This window comes from Aedes albopictus, chromosome 1 (assembly GCF_035046485.1).
Source record: "Aedes albopictus strain Foshan chromosome 1, AalbF5, whole genome shotgun sequence".
Classification (NCBI taxonomy): Eukaryota; Metazoa; Arthropoda; class Insecta; order Diptera; family Culicidae; genus Aedes; species Aedes albopictus.
Genome location: NC_085136.1, coordinates 19,556,548 through 19,578,168, shown reverse-complemented (window position 1 = coordinate 19,578,168; position 21,621 = coordinate 19,556,548). Strand labels below are relative to the sequence as shown.

The following is a 21,621-nucleotide window of genomic DNA, read 5'->3' as shown; positions in this document are numbered from 1 at the left end:
GGAACCTTATACTCCATTAACCTCCAAGGGCTTAATGTTTCTATAATAAAGATAAATCAATAGATCCATTAACCTGAGAAATCTTCGAAATGGTGTTTTTTTGCTTTGCTTATCAATATATGGAAATGAACAAATCATACTGAATCATGGATGAGATCATTCAAGCTATTTCTCAATGTGAAAGAAAGTTGAAGGCAGAAACAGTTGCTAAGCAACAAGAAGCTAAACACTATAGTTGCTTAGTTTGTTAGATTTAACATTTTGAGCAAAATTCATCATGAGTGAAATTATTTGATGTAATCAAGGATGCATTTATTTATGATGATTTAATACACATGATTAAAGTCACGAAGTATATGTGTTTGTTTTTGTTGTCAATTTCTAGTGAGGCGTACCTGTTACAATATGTGTTGAACATTTTTTCCATTGCATTGTTACTACATTTATTTGTCATTTTCCAACTGTGTCGGAAGACATTATTCGACAATAAGAATGAATTTTACCAAATACTATTTCAAATTTACAAATGTTGATCGAGTGATACTTTACGTTCATGCAGGACGTTGTAAGCAAACAAATCCACAACAGTTTACAAATTTGTTAACCACCTAAAAAAAATATTATTGCAGTAAACACCAACTGTTAAAGCCTGGAACACATAGCGTCCGTTCCGTCGAGGTTTGCGTTTTTAGACAGTTTTCCATGGAAAATCTGTCAAACTACTGTCACGCATACGCAAACGTATGCATTGTATACTTTAGTAGCATAATTTCGACCATTTATGTTATTGGAGCTTGAAAATAACTTAATTTAGTCGTATGTTAGATACAAATATTTATGTACAACATGTGCGCTGTATGTGTTTTAATAGTTTTGTTTATATATTTGTTGAACAATATGCTATTTGAAACTTCTTGTTTGTAAACAAATTGGATATTCTCGTGAAATTTCTTCTGGCATATTTTAATTTAATAAATGTATACTACATACAAATTCTGAAAACAAATAAAAGAAGAAACAAACACTACTTAAACTAACTATCAAAGAAGAGCAATCATTCTAATAGCGTTTTAATGTGTATTAAATTTAAATGGTTGAAAATAGACTTAGCAACGGTAAAAAAATAAATTAACCATAAAACTCAGGCTTCAAATGGCTGATTAAGATATCTATTTTTTAGAAGTAATGACTAGCACTCACACAAATAATCACTACTGGTTTTAAAATTGAAAAAAATATCACGTGTCACGACTAAAAATGAAGTTGAAAGAAATCCATACACATGAAAATGCATTAGAGTTCAAAACACAGTATGAAAAAGTTTAATCTTATTAAATGTCGCAGGCATTTTTACACAGAAATATGATTGACATCACGAAAAAAAAACCGTTGAGACTGGGAGATCTTGAGACGAAGTACAATTTTGATCAATGCTTTTAATAGCAAGCTTTCGTAACCGAGAAGATTCGTAAGAACAAAAGATCGCTTTGCTTTTACCGGATGGTTTGAATATTAAGATATCGAAATAAAGGGACATCGACATGTAGAGATAAAGAGAACTTCGAGTTGTGAAATGTCGAGATACGACATGTTGAAAGATAACTTAATGCAGTAAACTAGTTTTCATCAGATTGGCGAACTACAGCGTGAATTAAACGTTTAACCCTAGTAGGATGTTTGGGTATATATGATCTAGACAGGCACGCTGAACGTACACTAGACCATCGCAGTGCGTAGAGGGTTAAGTACATCAACAGAACAGAACAACCAAATGAATGGAGGATTCCAGACAATCGTGGTTTCCTGAATGTTATTCATTTTTGTATATATAGATAAATGCACCGTAGTCTACTTCGAGTAGGTAAAATAGAATGTAGGGGATAACAAATCCTAGTCCATTCCTTTCAAGAAACGTAGGGAGCTCAGGGAGTTCTAGTCCGTTTCTGAATCCAAATATAGGGGATAAAGTTATCCTAGTCTATTTGGAGTTCGAAGAAGAAAAAAAGTAATGGAATGTAGGGGATCACGAATCCTAGTCCATTCCTAGCATGAAACGTAGGGAACTTTCGAAAAGTTCTAGTCCGTTTCTGTAACCAAATATAGGGGATGAAGTCATCCTAGTCTATTTGGAGTAGAAAAAATGGAATGTAGGGGATTACAAATCCTAGTCCATTCCTAGCAAGAAACGTAGGGAGCTCAGTGAGTTCTAGTCCGTTTCTGTAACCAAATATAGGGGATGAAGTCATCCTAGTCTATTTGGAGTTGAAAAAAAAAAGAATGAAGAGGATTACGAATCCTAGTCTATTTAAGATGATTTTATTTGATTACATACCAAAATGAAGGAGCCCAGCTCAGTTCGTTTGGCGTATTATTTAGTAACTTTAAAGTATATGAATATGTGTATAATGTATCTTGAAGTTTATTTTAGATAACTTCCATATAAGGAAAGTGAGTTTGAACAATTGAAGAATCCATCATGACGAAATCCGAAGCTGTGTTAATCATGGTACATAGGAGAATCAAAGGGAGACATTTTCCAACTATTGTGATAACCACAACTATGCTGGATGTCGGAAAACGCAGAGGAAGGCTTAATGGACGAACATTGACGATTGACGAAAGTATCTTCTGGAGGAAGCCCATGATATCACTATATGAGTGCAACGGGGCTTCGATTTGAAAATCATAAAAAAATGTGCAATACAAGATTTCGCTGAATAGAATAGTTCTGCTATTTGAAGAAAGGGAAAGATGTAGTAGGCTAAGATCGTAACTATTGTTATAGTAGGCTGAGAATCAGGAGGAAGAAAATAAACGTCATTGTTATTATTGTACACAACCGAATAACACGCATAATCAATATCCTACAGGATGAATGGTTAAATTTTGTGATGTTTAGGTATTCATGGAACACAAAAACAGTATGGCAAGTTTCCGGTAGGAAAAAACAAGGACTTTGTAGAATTATATGCTGCTATAGAGTGCAGTTATATGCTATTGCTACACGAATTTTCACTTGTATTCAATTAAAACAAACGTCATGCTAAGATAATAATACCTGGGATTTCTAAACAAATTCTTTCAAGGACATCTCCAGAAATTCCTTTAGGCAGTTATTCAGGAACTTTTCCAAGGATTCTTTCAGAAATTTCTCAAGGAACATATCCAGGAGATTCTCTTTCGTGAATTCTTCCATGGACATCTTGCAGGGTTCAGATAGTTTTTTTTAGGGTTTGTTCCAAGAAATGCTTTAAGAATTCCCCCACGATTCCTTCAGTTTTTTACAAATACTTCTGCAAGGATACATCGATGAATTCCTTCAGGAATTTTCCATAGCTTCCTTCAGTGATTCTAGCATGGATTGCTCCAGAGAGTTTTCCATGAATTCCTGTATGGGTTTCACCAGGCATTCCTCCGGGAATTCCTCCTGGGATATCTTTAGAAGTTCCTTCAGTGATTGTTCCAGTGCTTTTTTCGATAATTCCTCCAGAAATTTCTAGGAGTTCCTTAAATCATTGTACAAAACATTCTCCATCCAAAAATTCCAACAATAATTCTTCCAAAAAATATTGCAGACATGGATGCCTTCATTTTTACAGGATGCCTTCATACAGAAATTCTTCCAGGAATTTGTTAAGAAAGCTTTCCTGGGATTTCGTAAGGAATTCATCATGGGATTGCTTCCGGAACTCCTCCAGATTTTCCTTAAAGCATTCCTCCAAGGATTCGACCGGGAATATCTTCTGTGTTTATTTCAGAAACAACTCCAGGAATTATTTAAATAAAATCCTCCAAGGGTTCCCCCAGGAACACTATTTAGAATTGCTTCAGAAGTTCTCCAAAAAATAATCCAATAGTTCCTCTAGGAACTATTTAGGAATTCCCCAGGATTTCTCCTGGGGTTTCTTCAGGAACTGCTACAGGGATTCCCCAAGGCGTTCTTGCACGAACTCTTATTAGTATTCCTTCAGGATTTCTCCAAAGATTCCATCTGCAATTTCTTCAGAAATTTTCACTGGGAATTCTCCATGAATTTCTTCAGAGATTCCGCTAAGAATTATTCCAGGTATCCTCTGGGAAATTGTAATGCGTATAGTTATTTCTCCAGAAATTCCTCCAGGAGTATTTCTAGAGATTCCTCCGTTAATCTCTACGGGTATTCTTCTAGGATATCTCCCAGGGATTCCTCCAAGAATTTCTGCAGGACTTAACTCGGGACTTCCTTCTGTGATTCTTTCTGAAACAACTTATTTTAAACATCCTCAAAAGATTCTCCCACGAACTATTTTTAGGGTTCCTCCAGCAATTCCTCATTGTATTTTTAATGAACTTTTCTAGGAATTGATTCAGTACTTCCTCCAGGAACTGCTTAGGGATTCCCTTAGTAATTCCTCTTGAAATTTCTTCCGGGTTTCCTTCTGGAGTTTCTTCAGAAACTCTTCTAAGGATTCCTCCCGAATTTGTTCAAGAACTCCATCTGCGATTTCTTGAGGAATTATTTCTGGTATTCCTATACGAATTCCCTAAGAGATTCATCCACGAATTTCTTCAGGAATTCCTCTAGGAATTACCCCAGGAAATCCTGCAGGGATTCCTTCAGAAATTCTTCCAGGATTTTTTCTAGGAATACCTTCTGGATGTTTTCCAGAAATTCCGCCAAGAAATCTTCCAGTATTCCCTCCAGGAATTGCTACAGGCATTCCTCCAGGATTTGCACTAAAATCTCCTCCAGGAACTTTTCTAGTAATTTTTCCAGGGATTTCTTCAGAAATTCCTCCGGGAATTTCTCTGGCGTTTTTTTCAGAAATTTCTCCCAAAACTCCTCTAGAGATTCCCCCAGAAATTACTCCACAAATTGTTGAAGGAATTACTACAGAGATTCCTCCTAGAATTCCTTCAAGGATTCCGCCAACAATTCCCAAAGGAGAACCTCCAGCAATTCCTCCAGGATTTCATTTATGAATTTCTCCAAGAACTATTCTAGGAAATTCTCCAGGAATTACACCAAGAATTTCTTCAGGAATACCTGGATCAATTTCTCTAGGAATTGATCCAGGAATTGCTCCTGGACATTCTTCAGAAGTTATGTCAACAATTTCTCCAGGATTTTTTCCAGAAATTCTTCTGGAAATTTTCCTCTAGGGATTTCTTCATAAATTCTTCCAGGAAATTCCTGGAGGAATACCATCAGCATTTTTTCAGGGATTCCCCCAGGAATTTCTTTACAAACTGCTTCTAGGATTCCTCCAAGGATTTCTTCAGGAATTCCTTCGAGGATTTATCCAAGAATTCCTCCAGAAATTCCGCTAGAAATTCCTCCGGGGTTTTCTCAAGGGATTTTTTCAGAAATAGAAAAATCTATATAAATAAAAATGGAATGGTGTTTGTATGTTACGAATAGGCTTGGAAACGGGCCAACGGATCTATACCATTCTTTCAATGTTCCATTCGTGCAGTGCTCCGACGTGTTCGGCGAAAAAATAATTGGGAAAATCGACAGCGAACGCAACGAAAACGAGAAAGTTTGAAATTCCATTTTGCGTGGCATTTTTCTACAGAGCTGCATGTCAAAAAAACACAGTAGTCAGGCAGAACGACGTTTGCCGGAACAGCTAGTAATAGAATAAAAATAGAAATTTCCCAGAATTCCTCTAGACATTCATCCAGTAATTCTTCCAAAAATTCTTCTAGAGATTCCTCCAGAAATTCCCAAAGGAATACCTCTAGGAATTTCTCCAGGATTTTATCCAGGAATTTCTCCAGGAGCTTATCTAGGAATTACCCCAGGAATTTCTACATGAATTCCTCCAGGAATTTCTCTAGGAATTGCTCCTGGACATCTTGCAGAAATTATGTCAACAATTCCTCTGAGGAGCGGACCTGGTGTGATGGTTAGAACACTTGACTATCACGCCGAAGACCTGGGATCGAATCCCACTCCCGACAAACTCGCAAAATGTGAGTTCTTCCTTCGGAAGGGAAGTGAAGCGTGGGTCCCGAGATGAACTAGCCTAGGGCTAAAAATCTCGTTAATACAGATAAAAAAAAAAAAAACAATTCCTCTAGGTATTTCTCCGGGAATTTCTCATGCGATTCCATCAGGAATTGCTTAAGGGATTCCTCCAGAGATTTCTCCATGGAATCTCTTCAGGAAATTCTTTGAAGATTCCTCCAGGAAATCCTGCAGAGGTTTCTCCAATGATTCTTCCAGGAAATCCCCTAGGGATTTCTTCAGAAATTCTTCAAGAATATTCTCCAGGAATACCTTCAAGAATTTTCCAGGGTTTCCTCCAGGAATTACACCAGGAGTTAATCAGTGAACATCATCATAAATTAGGGATTGCTTCAGAAACTCTTCCAGGGTTTTTTCTAGGAATACCTTCTGGAATTTTTCCAAAAAATCCTCCAAGAAATCTTCCTTTTCCCTCCAGGAATCACTACAGATATTTCTCTAGGAATTCCGCTAAAACTCGTCCAGGAACATTTTCAGGGATTTTTTTCAGAGATTTCGGAATTCCTTCAGAGATTTCTCTTAAAATCCCTCCGTGAATTTCTCAGGGGATTTTTTTCAGAAATTTCTCCCAGAGCTTCTCCATAGATTCACCCAGAATTTCATTCAGAAGTTGTTGAAGGAATTCCTCCAGAAATTCCCTCACGGATTCCGCCAGCAATTCCCAAAGGAGAACCTCCAGCAATTCCTCCAAGATTTTATCCAGGAATATCTCCAAGAACTATTCCAGGAAATTTTTCAGGAATTACCCCAAGAATTTCATCAGGAATTCCTCCAGAAATTTCTCTAGGAATTGATCCACGAATTGCTCCTGAACATCGTTCAGAAATTATGTCAACAATTTCTCCAGGATTTTTTGCAGAAATTCTTCTGGAGATTTTCTCAGAAATTCTTCCAAGAAATTCTCCAGGAATACCCTCAGGAATATTTCAGGGTTTTCTCCAGGAAATCCTCCAGAGGATTCTGGATTCTTCCAGGAAGTTCCTGGAGGAATACCATCAGTAATTTTTCAGGGATTCCCCCAGGGACTTCTTTACAAACTGCTTCTATGATTCCTCCAGAGATTCCTTCAGGCATTCTTACAAGGATTTATCCAAGAATTCCTCCAGAAATTCCGCTAGAAATTCCTCCAGGATTTCAGAAACAGAAAAATAATAGAATAGGAATAGAATTCTCCCAGAATTTCTCTAGAAATTCATCCAGTAATTCTTCCAAGAATTTCTCTTAGAGATTCCTCCAGAAATTCCCAAAGAAATAACTCTAGTAATTACTCCAGGTATTCCTCCAGCATTTTATCCAGGAATAACCCCAGTAATTTCATCAGGAACTACCCCAGGAATTGCTCCTGGACATCTTTCAGAAATTAAGTCAGCAATTCCTCTAGGTATTTCTCAAGGAATTTCTCCCGAGATTTTATCAGGAATTGCTTCCTGATCCTCCAGATATTCCTCCAGGGGATTTCCCTCCTGAAGGGATTCCTCCAGAGATTTCTACATGAAAAATCTCTTCAGGAAATCCTCCAGAAGCTTCTCCAAAGATTCTTCTAGGAAATCCTCTAGAGGTTTCTTCAAAAAATCTTCAAGAATATTCTCCAGAAATTCCTTCAGGAATTTTTCAGGGATTCCTCCAGGTATTCCACCAGGGATTCCTCCAGATATTCCTCCAGGGATTTCTTCACAAATTTCTTCAAGGAAACCCCCTGAGACTCCTTCAGGAATTCCTTCGAGAATTTCTCCAGGAACTCCACTTGCGATTCCACTAGAAATTCCAGGAATCTCTCAAGGAGTTCTTTCAAAAATAGAAAAATAACAGAAATAGAAACAGGAATCTCTCAGAATTCTTCTGGAGATTCCTCTAGATATTCATCCAGTAATTCTTTCCAGAGTTCCTCTAGAGATTCCTCTAGAAATTTCCACAGGAATACCACTAGGAACTCCTCCATTTATTCCTCCGGGATGTTATCTAGGAATTTCCCCAGGAAATTTCTTCCGGAATACCTCCAGGAAATACCCCAGGAATTTCTTCCGGAATATTCCTGGCATCCTTCAGGAATTATGCCAGCAATTCGTCCAGGAATTTCTCCTGGGAATCCTCTTGGGATTTCTTCAGAGATTCTTTCAGGAAATTCTCCAGGAATACTATTGAGGAAATTTTCAGGGATTCCTCCAGAGATTCCTCCAGAGATTCCTCCAGCAATTACTTCAGGGATTTCTCCACGAATTTTTCGAGGGATATTTCCAGAGATTTCACCAGGCAGTCCTCTAGAAATTCCTCCAAGTGTTCTTTCAGGAAATCCTCCTGGAATTTCTCAAGGGATTTTTTTTTTCAGAAATTTCTCCAGCAATTCCTCCCAGAGTTCCTCTGGAAATTTCTTCAGGAATTTCTCCCAGAATTCTCCTAGGGATTCCAAGAATTCACCCAAAAAATTGCTCAAGGAAATTCTCCAGGAATTCTTCCAGGAATTACGCCAGGAATTTGCCCAGAAGTTTCTACAGGCATTCCTCCAAGGATTCCTTCACAAATTTCTCTAAGATTTCATATAGGAATTTTTAAAGACATTTCTTATGAAATTTTACTCAAGAATTCCTCCTGGAATTTCTCCAGAATTTCCTCCAAGGAATCCTCCAGAAATTTTTCTAGGATTTCCTCATGAGATCTCTTCAGAAATTTCACTAGGTATCCCTCCCATAATTTATCCAGGAATTCGTACCGGTTTATTTTTTGAAATTCTTACAGGCATTCCTTCTGGAATTCAAAAATTCAAAACATTCTGGAGGAATTTCTCCAGCAAATAGTATTGGAAGATAAATGGAAGCATACAGGAACCAGGAAATTCATAGTTTATCCTCAAAAGCAGCAGCAGTAAGTGTGTGATGAACGCAGAACATAAGAATTCTCCCTAACCACTGCAAAACTTACCAGCTAAATCTGTGGTTCAATCGAGAAGAGCGAACCTGCTCAATCAACGAGAAGATTACAAGAGCCTGCAGCTGCAGCCCAAAAGTTTTGTAACGAAGCGGAACAACGAACCAGAAAAACTATCGTAATACCGATAACTTCACAAAACAAAGAGCCGAATAGCTCACCACGCTTGTAAACTCAACTCCGGCAGCGATTGAACGCCACCGTGGCGCAGAATGCACATGAGCTTTCACAGCTCAACTAGCAGTAAGTGAGTGGTGGATCTAACCAGAAATTGGAGCGTCAGGAAAAACAATCTTTCGTTCGAGCCACATCCAGACTAACGAAGCAGTAAGAGCTGAATAGCTCATTTCTTTCAGATACACCATCAAGCTATTGTTTCTTTTCGAAATAAAGGAAGTTCCTGAACAGAAGGATTCATCGGTGCATTGTGACTCCTCCGCTGACAATTGTGTGCAACTTTCAAACAAAAACTAGATCGCACTTGAATGCTTAGGAGCTTTGAAAGCTCTGCAAACAGTGATGGCGAGGTGTACGTTTATCAGACTTGTAGCCCTAAACCCAGTAGAAAAACTCAGTCGACAGTGTGACAGTTTGGAGCCAAATGGCTCTCCACACGTGGAAACTGAACTCCGGCAACTTGTTTGCGCTACGAATCCATTAGCGTACTGCGGAAAGAGGAGTAACATTGCCTGATATGGTGCCGATTGACGCAAAACACTCGGAAGCTTCAGCAGCACAACAAACGTAAACATTATCCATGAGGAGCTTTAGCAACTCGCTTACTGAAAGTTCAGATTGCTTGGGAGCCACAAAACTCTCCAAACTGTGAGGGCGTAGTGGAAGACTACCGAATTGGGAGAGAGTTCGTGGCACATCTGGACTGTCCATGCTCTAAAAACTAAATTGGTCACGAATAAAAAGAAGAAAGCTTTGTGACAGTGGAGCTAATTGGCTCATTCATTTCAGAAATAATCATCAAGCGGTTAATCTGTTTCAACCTGAACAACAAGAAAAATTGGCGCAATGTGGCGCATGAAAATTTCGTGTAACTTTCAAACAAAAACTGAATCACATAGATTGCTTAGGAGCTTCGAAAGCTCTGCAAACAGTAAGTGCCAGGTGGAATTCTATCAGACTTGGAGTCCTAAACCCAGCAGATTATATCAGTCGACTCAGCCAAGAACTAGTATAAGGGCCCAAACTATCTCAAGTATATATTAAAACTGGTTACCACACGAAATTTGGAGCCAAATGGCTCACCACACGTGGAAGCTCAACTTCGGCAACTTGTTTGCGCTACGAATCCGTTAGCAAATTGTGGAAAGAGCTTCAGCATCGCCTGATGTGGAGTTGAATGACGCACAATGTGATGGAAGACTTCCGAATTTGGAGAGAGTTCGTGCCAAATTGTTTGGAGTGTCCAAGCTGTAAAAGCTTAATAGGTCACGACTGTTTACCACAGAAAATTTGGAGCCAAATGGCTCACCACATGTGGACGCACAACTTCAGCATCGTTGGATACGAAGTCGAATAGCGCAAAACACCCAGAAGCTTCAGAACCCCAACAAGCGATTTATGGATTGCAACTCATGAAGAGTTTAAGCAGCTCTCAAACTGAAACACGCAGCTTGCTTGAGAGCTATTAAACTCTCCAAGCACAGTGAGTGTGTGATAAGGAAGACTACCGAATCCGGAGTTCTAACCCGGTTAGAAAAAGCAATCAGAGAAAATCTTCACTGCTGGAAAACATTTAGACGAATCTAGCCAGAACCACTAACGAAAATCAGACTGGTGCTTGGTCGAGAGCTAAGTTGCTCACGAGCGGATTGCAAGTGACGCTCAAGGCCCAGGAGTTGTAATAGCTCTCAACAAGCAATGAGCGAGTGATGAATCCACACAGCACTCGCAGCGCCAAGAAAAAACTCGATCGAGTAACTGCGACAGAATTCCTACGGTTTGTAAGAAATGTAAGAGCTAAATGGCTCATTTCGCTATTGATTTTCAGCGCAAAAAGTTTCAAGAGTCGTGGAGAGCTTTAGTAGCTCTTAAAATGAGGCTGGCCGTCGCAGAATGTTCGGGAGCTTTTATAGCTCTGCGTGGTGAACTTTTACCGTATTTTGAACATCAAATCCATCCAGGCCAACGAAGAGGTTTGAGAGCTCATGAAATGAATTTGGGATGAATTGATATGGAACTCTTAAGAGCTCTAACAGCTCAGTGCGAGCAGGCATATACAAAGATAATGAAGCACAACATCTTCTTAGAAAGGCTAGTTAATACAAAACGTTTCATCAAACCACAGCTGGGCTATTCCTGCACTTAAAAAACAGAAGAGCTCTATAGCTCTCTGAAATCCAACAATAAACCAATCAGGTAAAATCTCCATAGCTGCAAAACATTCAGACGAATCTAGTAGGGAACATCGTTGGAAACCAGACTGCCACTTGGCCGAGAGCAAAGTTGTTCAATTAACGAGAGGATTTCAAGTAACGCAGAGCGCACAGGTGCTGTAACAGCTCTTAACAAGCAATGAGAGAGGGATGGATCGTCGGCCACTTATATACATCTATGAACTTTGCATGAAATCAGAAACCTATTACGACAAGAAGTTTGACAACAACACCTAAAATAAATCGAAATGACGCAAGAGTTTTAACAGCTCTTGAAATGATATGGATACAGAACTCCTAGGAGCTACAACAGCTCAGTGCGAGCACGGCCTACAGAGAACATGAAGTACAACATCTCCTTAGAATAACAAGTGAATACTGATAGTATCATCGAGCCACAACTGGGTTAACCCTGCAGCTAAATAAATAAAAGAGCTAGACAGCTCTTTGAAAGAGAAGAGCTATATAAACGTTCATTGAACTCACCTTCAAGCTAAAAATCTGTTAATACTATATAAGTTTGGAGGGCCGAAGTATTCGCAGCTGTTTCGAGGTTAGCGATAACAAATATTTATAATTGTAAAGAAATATAGAGACATTACCGGTATCCTTAATGTAATGCATGTTGAATACTCCATTGCAAATGAAGGGCAATAAAATATTGATTTTGCTACAGTTTTTGTTTGGTTTTCTCAGAACCTTCAGAAGTAATTGAACTTGATAATTAGGTCACACTATTTACACTAAGTAATCCCCGAATAATTTCAGGGAGGAATCTCAGAAGGAATCCTAGGAGGAGCCTGAAAGAAACTCCTGAAGGAATCCATGAAGAAAATTCTGGACAGCAGGAACTGCTGTTTGAAACCCTGAAGAACTTCTGCGGGAATCTCTGGTGGTTCAAGAACCGCTTTTAGAGATCCCTGCAGAAAATTCTAAAGAAATCTCTGATTGAAGTTTTCGAGCAATTTCAGAAGGAAATCCAGGAGGATTCCCCAAATTAATTCAAGCAGGAGTCCCAAGGAAATTAAAGAAATTCGAGAAGGAATCCCCAACGGATATCTAGGAGGAATCAATAAAAAATAGTGAGAAGGAATCTCTGAAGGAGTTCCAGGAGAAATTCCTGAGAGAATACTAGGAGGAATTTTCGAAAGACTTCCATGAGGAATCCTCAAAAAAATTCCAGGAGGTATCTCAAAAGGTATTCCAGCAGGAAACTCCGAAGCAATTCTAGAAAGAATCCTCAGAGGAATTCTAAGAGGAATTCCCGCAGGAAATCCGTGAGGGATCCCCGAAGGAATTCTAAAAGGAATCTAAGAGGGATACCAACACTAAGAGGGAGTCCCTAAGGTTAATCCCTGACGAAATATCAGGAGAAATTTCCGAAGGAATTTTAGGAAGAATCCTCGAAGGTAGAATCCCTCGAGAAACCCCCGAAGGAATTCTACGAGAAATCCTCAAAATTACTCTAGGAGGAATCTCCAAGGGAATTCCAAGAGAAATCCCCGATGAAATTTCAAGCGAACTTCTCGAAGCAATTCTAGGGATAATCACCGAAGGAATTTTAGAAGGAAACCTTGCAGGAATTCTAGGAGGACTACCAAAAGAATTCCAGGAGGAATCTCCGAAGAAATTTGAAGAGACATCACCAAAAGAATTCCACGGGGAAATCCCGAAGGAATTCCAGGAGTAATCCCCGACAAAATATCAGGAGGAATCCCCGAATGAGTTTTAGGAGGAACCCTTGAAAGAATCCCCGAAGAAATTACAGGAAAAATCCTTGCAGGAATCCGAGAGGGCACCTCCTCCGAAGGAATTCCGGAGGAATCTTCGATGGTATTACAATCGGATTCTTCAAAGTGGACCACCGAAGGAATTCTAAGAAGAATCCCCATAGGCAGTCCAGGAGGAATCTCCAAAGAAATTCAAGAAGGATTCCTCGAAGGAACTCTAGGAAGAGTCTTCGAATACCAGGAAAAATTTCTGAAGGAATTCTAGGAGAAATTACTGAAGAAATTCAAGAAGGAAATCCCGAAAAAATTCCAGGAGGAATTTTTGAAGGAATTTCAGGAGGAATCTCCGAAAGAAATCTAAAGAATTTCAGGAGGATACCCCGAAGGAATTCCGAGAGGAATCCACGACGGAATATCTAGAGGAATCCCCGAAAAATCCCAGGAGGAGTTGATGAAGGAATTCCAAGAGGAATCCCCAATGAAATTCCAGATTTTTTTTGAAAATATTCGAGAATCAATCCTCAAATTATTTCTAGGAGGAATCATCGCAAAATATCCAGGAGGAATCATCGTATGAACCCTCATAGGAATTCCATGAGAAACCCCTGAAATAATTCTAGGAATAGTTCCCGCAGGAATTCCAATAGGAATACCCGAAAGAATTGCTGGAAAAATCTCCGAAGAAATTATAAGAGGAATTCCCGCAGAAATTTCAGGAGGAATCCTCGAAGAAAGTTCAGGAGGAATCTCCGAAAGAATTCCTGGAAAAATCCCCGAAGGAACTCTAGTAGGAATCCCCGAAGGGTTTTAAGGAGGAATATTCGAATTAATTCCAGGGGAAATCCCCGAAGGATGTCCAGGAGAAATTCCTGAAGGAAGTCCAGCAGGAATACCCGACGGAATCACTGGAAGAATTCCTGATGGAATTCCAGGAGGAACTCCCGAAGAAATTACAGGAGAAATCCCTGCAGGAATCCCAGGGGGAACCCCTGCAGGAAATCTGGGAGGCATTTCCGAAGAATTTTCAAGCGGATTACTAGAAGGATTTTTAAGAGGAATCCCCATAGGAGGTTCAGGAAAAATCTCCGTAGGAATTCCAGGAGGAATCCCCGAAGGAATTCTAGGAGAAATCAGTGAAGCAATTCCAGAAGAAAACCCCAAAGAAATTCCAGAAGGACTCCAGAAGGAATTCTATGAGGAATCCCTGAACCAATCCAGGAGTATTCTCCGAAGAAATTCATCAAAGAAATTCCAGGAGGAAACCCCGAAGAAATTTCAGGAGGAATTCATGAAGGATGTCCAGGAGGAATGATCGAAGGAATTCCAGGAGACATTCCAGAATGAATTCTAGGATAAATCCCCGAAAGAAGTCCAAGAGAAATCCCTAAATGAAATGCAAGAGCAATCCCTAGAAGAATCCCATGAGGGATCCAGGTGGAATCTCCGACAGAATTCGAAGAGGAATCACCAAAGAAATTCGACGGAATATTAGAAGGAACCCCCGAAAGAATTTCAGGAGGAATCCGTGCAGTGATTCCAGGATATTGTTCAAAAGAATTCCGGTAGCAATATCCAAAGGATTTCCAGGCGGAATCCACGAAGGATTTTCAACAAGGAAATCCTTGAGGAATTCCTGTAGAAACTCCATGAAAGATCCCTCAAGAATATCCTGGAGCTATGCCTGGTTATAATCCTAAAGGAATTATTGCAGGAACTCCTACAAGATTCCCTGAAGCAACTCCTGTAAGAATTCCCGAATGAGCTTCTGATGTAACTCCTGGAGGCATCCGTTAGTCTTCCTGGAAAATCTCAACCTCAATCTACAATCTGATGGGGAGCTTTCAGATTCAGCGATCCCTGGAAGAACTCCTAAAGGAACTTCTCGAGCAATCCTGAAGAAATCTGCGAAGGAGCTCTTATATAGGAATCCTTGAATATACTTCTGGGGTAATCCATGAATTCCCCTGGAGGTATTATTGGATCCTCGTATAAGATTCTCTGATGGAACTTTTGTAGGATCCCTGAAGAAATTCAGGAGGAATCTCTGAAAAAACATCTGCAATAATCCCTGAAACTCTTGGAGGAATCTCTGATGGAATTCCTGGAAAGAACTCCTGCTGGAATTTCTAAAGATACTTCAGAAGGAATCCCTGCAGAAACCCCTAGACTAATTTCTTAAGACCTCCTGCAGGAATTCCTGAAGAAACTTCTCACGGGATTCTTGATGGATCTCCAGGTGGCATTTATGAATCCTCCTAAAAGAATCTTTAAAGGGACTTCTGGAAGGATACATGAACGAACTCCCGTTGTGATAGCTTAGGGAACTTCTGATGTAATTCCTCATAAACACCTGGAGGCATCCCTGAATCCTCCTGGAGCTAATAGGGAGATCCCTGAGAGATCACCGAAGGAACTTCTAGAGCAATCCTTGAAAGAACTCTTGAAACATTCTCTGAAAAAATTCTTGAGGCATCCCGAAGTAATTCCAAGTAATTCAGGAGGGATTCTTGAACAAATTCCAGGAATTTCTGAAGGATCTCCTGGAGGAATCTCTGAGGAAACTGCTGGACTAGTTCCCAAAGAAATTCCTGTAGGAATTCCTGAAGGAACTTCTGAAGGAATCCATGGAAGAACTCTCAGACTAATCTGTGAAGGACCTCTTATGAGAATCCCTGAAGGATCTTCTTCTGGATGAATCTCTGATGTATCTCTAGGAGGCATCCCTGAATTCTCTGAATTAATATTTGAAGTTACTTCTGTCGAGATCTTCCTGCACTATAAGTTGATACATGATCCTCTAGAGCACTGCGAAAAGTGGAATTTTGTTGAATTGATTAAAAAAAACACCATGGAAATGGGAGCCACAGGGCTCAACAGACAGAAAGCTCGAAAAATGGGTCAATCTGCGGCGACATGAACATTTACTAGAGCATTGCGATCGTGCAACAGATCCTGCCTATTTTCGCTTTTACATTTGTTTTGTATGATTGATAAAAACCACCACAAAAATGGAAGGAGCTAGATGGCTCACAATCTTCTGATGCCCAAGAGGCTATGCAATCAGTGTCAATGTATCTCGCAAGTTTGGTGGGAGTGTAAGAAAAATAATACCACATAAACAAGAGTCACATGGCTCCTGAGAGCTCCAGATCTTGAATCAACCATCAACAACATGCGCAATTAGCAGCAATACAGCATTATGATCTTGGAAAAGATCTAACGAAACTCCTTACTAGGCAAAATTAACGTCAATAGCTCAAAACCCGGTTGTATGTGAGTAAGAGATCTCTAATGCTCCGAAGCTTATGGTGGATTGTAAAAAAAAACACCACAAAATGGGGGATACATGGTTTAGAGATATCTCGAGCTCGAATGGTCACTAGCATACAAAACCACTAAATTGCAGTCACATAGCCACAACATTACCACAAGAAAACCAGAAGATCTTTTCTGCTAAATAATTGTTAAATTTACCTACAGAATTGATTTTCGTTGGGTTAAAATGACGAAGAGTTTTACCAAAAATGGGAGCCACATAGCTCAGAACGTAATACAGCTCGAAAGGCTGTACAATAAGTTTATAGATGATTCACTAGAGCACTGTGAAATGCAGCATTTCGTTGAATTGATTAAAAAAGAGTACCACGAAAATTGGATTGAGCTCTGTGGCTCCTATTTTCGTGGTACTCTTTTTTAGGAATTTTGAAGCATTGTTCGATCTGTGACGACATGAACATTCAATGGAGCTTTATGACCGTGCAGAAGATCCTGCCAAGCTTCGCTATAACGTTTTTTTTTTTGTGAATTGATAAACATCATCACAAGAAATTGGAGGAGCTGCCTGGCTCACAATCCTTTGGTACTTGAAAGATTATACAATCGGTACCTATTTATTTTTCAAACTTAGTGGAGTGTATGAAAAACGCCGCCACTAAAATAAGAGCCACATGGCTCTTGCGAATTCCGGAACTTATACCAATCGGCAGCAATATGAACGCTTACAGCGTCATGGTCTTGAGAAAGATCTAATCCTAATGGAAGCATAATTAGCGTTTAATTGAAAACATTTCTGTTCAATTGAGGTGTGTAATAAAGTTGGAGCTATTTGGCTCAGAGAGTTCCAAATATCAAAAAGTTCCTGTGGATATCCACTGCTTCATAACACGTGAAAAGAGTAACACTGGGAGTTTTCCTCACCTAAGAGCCAAATGGCTCACTTCGTTTATGAGATCATCTTTTCCTCTGCCATAATTCATTACTGGATCAAGCAGAGAAGTTTGATGCAATTTAAAGTTCAAGCAGAACTTTTAGGAGCTTCGATGACTCAACAATCAGTTCTAAGTATATGATTTGATCAGATATAGTATAGTGATAGTGATCTTGGAACATCACAGTTACATTACAGTTTTTCAGAGTAATCTGTCCATAATGTCGATCGATTTTTATAGAGCGTATGGTCAGAGTCATCTAGAGCATTGAGTACGTATCAAACTCGAGGAGATTGCTAAATTGCTCATATAGCGAGAACATTTATTGGGGGTGTCCAAAATTTCCAGAATATGGTCTACGTGCCCCTAACCAGTACAGTGACCATATGAACGTCGGTACCAACATTTCAGCAGAAACTCTAACAATATCAGCGAGGGATGAGTTCTATTAGATTAAGTTTAATTCGTGAGCTAAATGGCTCCTCATTGTCATAAACGTGGAGCTAAATAGCTCACTTGTCACGTCCCGAAAATGGAATGAGCAGTGAATTGTTATGTATCATGAAGTGTATTTCCCTATGGATCAAGACTAAATAGTGTGAAATGATCGGGGGAGCTTGAATGGCTCATCAACACTTCAATACACGTGTCTCATACGCTATTCAATGCATTGCTACGAAATTTTTCGTCAAAATTTACTGTATCCATCACCAACTAAAGTGCTCATCAGTGATACTTTAAAGTGCTTGAGAGCTATGATAGCTCAACAAGCAGTAAGCAGTGAGTTGGGGTTGGTAAGAATTAACCATTTCAATTTTACAACTACCGTTACGAACACCTTAGACATTAGAAAAATGTTGTTCCACAGTGGAACCATTTGTTAGATTGGGATGAGATCACTGCCAAGAACTAAAAAGGGAGTTTCGGAACCGGCTGTGAGCTTAGGGGCTCAGTGAACCGAACGATGTTCGATAGAGCTGACAATTTAACAAAAATCCCCAGCACTGCGAATCAGTCTTCTGGAATTTGTTCGAGCTGCAGGTGAACTCTTCGATTCGTTTAATAAAAATGAAGAGCACAATGGCTCACGGAAAGAGTAAGGCTGAACGTTCTTCGGTCAAGAGAATTCTGAATTTTGAACAGTTTTGTACCCCCAACGAAGCCCTTCGTTGGAGTGGGGTGAGACACACACCGCCAAGAACTATGACGACAGCCTCAGATCCGATTCTGAGCTTAGTGGCTCATCGAATATAAAAATGTTTTATAAAGCTGGCACATTAACAAGAATCAGATTTCAGAATCATATCCAGCCCTGTGAATCAACATTCTAGGCTTTGTCTAACTTACGGGTAAACTATTTGATTCGCTGAAACAAATAATGAAGAGCACGATGGCTCAAGTGAAGAGTCGCGTGTTTTCGTCGCGAAAAGATCAGAAAGTTGCCCCGGTGTTCGTCGGGAACAAGATATGTACGACGGATAAACATGGAACGAATCCAGGTTGACACGCTAAGTACAATAGTTTGGAAATCAAATATCATACGATAACTGTTAGAAAACCATTGAATAACCATTACTGTAATGACCAAAATGATACAATAACCATTGAAGAGGACGTCAAATGATTCCATTGAGTATGTCTAATGACTAAAGTTTTACCTTTGTTGCAAAGGGAAATGTAACTTTTTACCATAAAGGTAATGGTAGTTCTATGGTAGTAGACTACTGCTCTGCCCGGATAAAAACTAACCATAGGGTATTTGGTGAAAACCATTCCTGTACCATACAGTGTACCAGCTACAATATAGTGTATTGTAATGGAATGGTTCGCTAAAAGCAGTGCACATTGTAGCTACTATACATTTACATCCGATCTTTATGTAACAATATATTATACTGTTTTTCTTACGTTTGAACCATTCACTACTCCGAAACAATCTTTTTCCGTGCATTTAAAATTATTCAGTTTTAGATTTTTTCCGTGCTTTGTTTTGTTGATGCTCGTGACGTTTTTGTTGCAAAGGAAATGAAAGAGAAAAAGTGAAAAAGTTGAAACATCAATTTAAAGTCAATAAAATGTTTAAATAAGTAGTAAACCAGATGTCTTAAGAATCGCAGATACAAGAGATATGGCGGGCTAGGTATGTAGAGTGCGATGAGAGGAATACGAATGTAGGTCAACCCGGAAAGACGCAGGCCAGATTACCGTAAATCAGTGGATGAGTTCAACACTATTCTTTCTGTATTTGCATTTAGGGGAGTTTTCTCCCCTTCTCTCATGTGAACTTGCCTTGTACCACAACCGAATTAAATGCGATTTATCTTTGACGTAGAGCCATTTTTAACATAAGGACTGGACTGGACACTGAAACGACTTCTGATATAAGTTCGTCTTCGCTTTTTAACCTATGAGTTGTTATGTACATATTTCATAGTTCAGTCAAACTGGAGCCTCAATATTGCAATAACGGTTAAGCACGCTGTAATGATACTTTTATGTACCTCGTCACCCACTTCATGCAACTGCACTAGTTGTCTAATAACACTTAGCGCGCTCGGCATGGTTCCATCATGCCGCTCAAAGTGTTGCCACAAATAATGCTTAGTTTGCAAAACCCAGTTATCTGGCTGGTGGGATATGGGATCCTAAGCTTCAACTGTTAATGCAGTCAGAGGCTACTCAGACTTAGACGAGTTTAGGTTAGTTTGGCTAGAACTGCCATTAACGAAGGAACATGACGAGATAATATAACATAATATGGTTTATCTAATGTAAAACAATACAACATAACAAAAGAGAACGATTCCTAAACCTTTTGATTAAATGTATAGCCAGTAGTAAAATTACAATTAAAAACAATATATTAACGGTACATTTTATTGTTTGAAACTATACATGTACCATACAATATACGGTATATTGAAGCCCACGTATCAGTATTTCAAACAATTCATTTACAATAAAATGTATGGTTTTGCAAAAATATATATATGGAGAAAAATATTTTTTTGTATTGTTACGATACTTAACAACCTGTATAATATATTGTAAAAATCTTATTTACAATTCACTGTATGGTTCTGCTCTAGCTCTGCTCTAGCTCTTGGTTCGAGCGCCAGAAGGATTGTTTGTTCAGTTTATAGTATAGTATAACACTAATAACGTGAGCAAAATAGCTCACGTTTTAGGTGTTATGCAGAGATTGGAGCTTATCAGCTCAAAATTCTTTAAAAAAAAGTGATAAATAAGTGGACCGAAGGTTGATAATGGGATGAAAAGAATACAACTCGAGAGAGTTAAACAATTACCAGTTTCTGATTGGTAATTTGAGATAAGTGACGTTGAGTAGATGAGATGTTTAATTGGAGACAGTGAAAAAAATGTTTACGAGAAGATAAAAAACAACATGAAACACACTTCTAACAACCTTTGTTCCTGATTCAATCTGCGCCAAAAAAAATCAATATCTCAGCAAAAGATGGTTCTCTGTGTTAACAGCTGCATCACTTCATTACTCGGAAATAGTTTCATTCATCACTAGAGCTCATGGCATGCAAAAACAAAAACATGCAATTGTTCCGTGTTTCTCCGAAGCGTGTAACTCAGTTTGAGTTGGCTCGTCACTGATATGGTCATAGTCATGTCGGAGTTCGTCTTTTCCAGTAGAGTTTTTTTTTAAACTATTAATTTCGGATTTTAAATCATTTTAAATCGTAACCATTGGAACATTATTTGTGTAATGGTAACCTGCTTTAAGAATTGATTTTTTTATGAAATGGTTTTCTAAATTATTACCATTAAAAAACTATTCCAGTTATTGTACCCGCTTCAAATATTTCCCCATTTTCATTGCGTTCTATTCCAAACAACCCCAGCAGTTCTTTTCTTTATTAAATAGCACCATCCAGCCAAGCCGTGCCTTAGCAAAACACAAAAAAACTATACAACCACGCTCATGGATGGATATTGGCTTGCCCCTCCGAGGTTTGAACAAAATTCATTTTCACGTCCCTCTCGGCGGCACCATGTAGTTTAGTTTTTATTCGAGCAAAAACGCGAAAAAGTGCATCCCACAACCCGCGCGCATCACACTGCACTGCATATCTGCATTCGTGCTTACCGAACAAGACAGTCAGTGGCGGTGTGTGCCTTGTATCATAACGTTGCAAAATGAATTTTTACGCTCGAGGTGGTTGTTGCTCGTTTTTTTTTTGCGCGGGATCCAGAAACCATCAGCGGATCGGAAGCGAAATATCTGTGTTGCTCGTCGGATGTACGTCTTTTCCCCGTTTTGATGATATTCAATTCAAGGTTACGCGGAAATGCGATGCTTTGAACTGTAGTTATTCGAATTGATT

The 21,621-nt window shown here is 39.2% G+C and overlaps 2 protein-coding genes and 1 long non-coding RNA gene across 4 annotated transcripts in view; 2 read left to right on the top strand and 1 right to left on the bottom strand.

The window, feature by feature from the left end:
* Positions 1-21,621, top strand: part of LOC134284823 (uncharacterized) — a 496,062-nt gene that overhangs the window by 339,278 nt on the left and 135,163 nt on the right. The gene's annotated exons all lie outside the window — the stretch shown is intronic.
* The window catches only part of LOC109408929 (cytosolic purine 5'-nucleotidase), a 168,403-nt gene that overhangs the window by 63,230 nt on the left and 83,552 nt on the right, over positions 1-21,621 (top strand). The window lies entirely within an intron of this gene.
* Positions 1,361-21,621, bottom strand: part of LOC134284822 (uncharacterized) — an 85,436-nt gene continuing 65,175 nt past the window's right edge. Inside the window, exon 2 of the long non-coding RNA XR_009995955.1 lies at positions 1,361-19,668. This is a non-coding gene — a long non-coding RNA (uncharacterized LOC134284822). The remainder of the gene's footprint in view (positions 19,669-21,621) is intronic.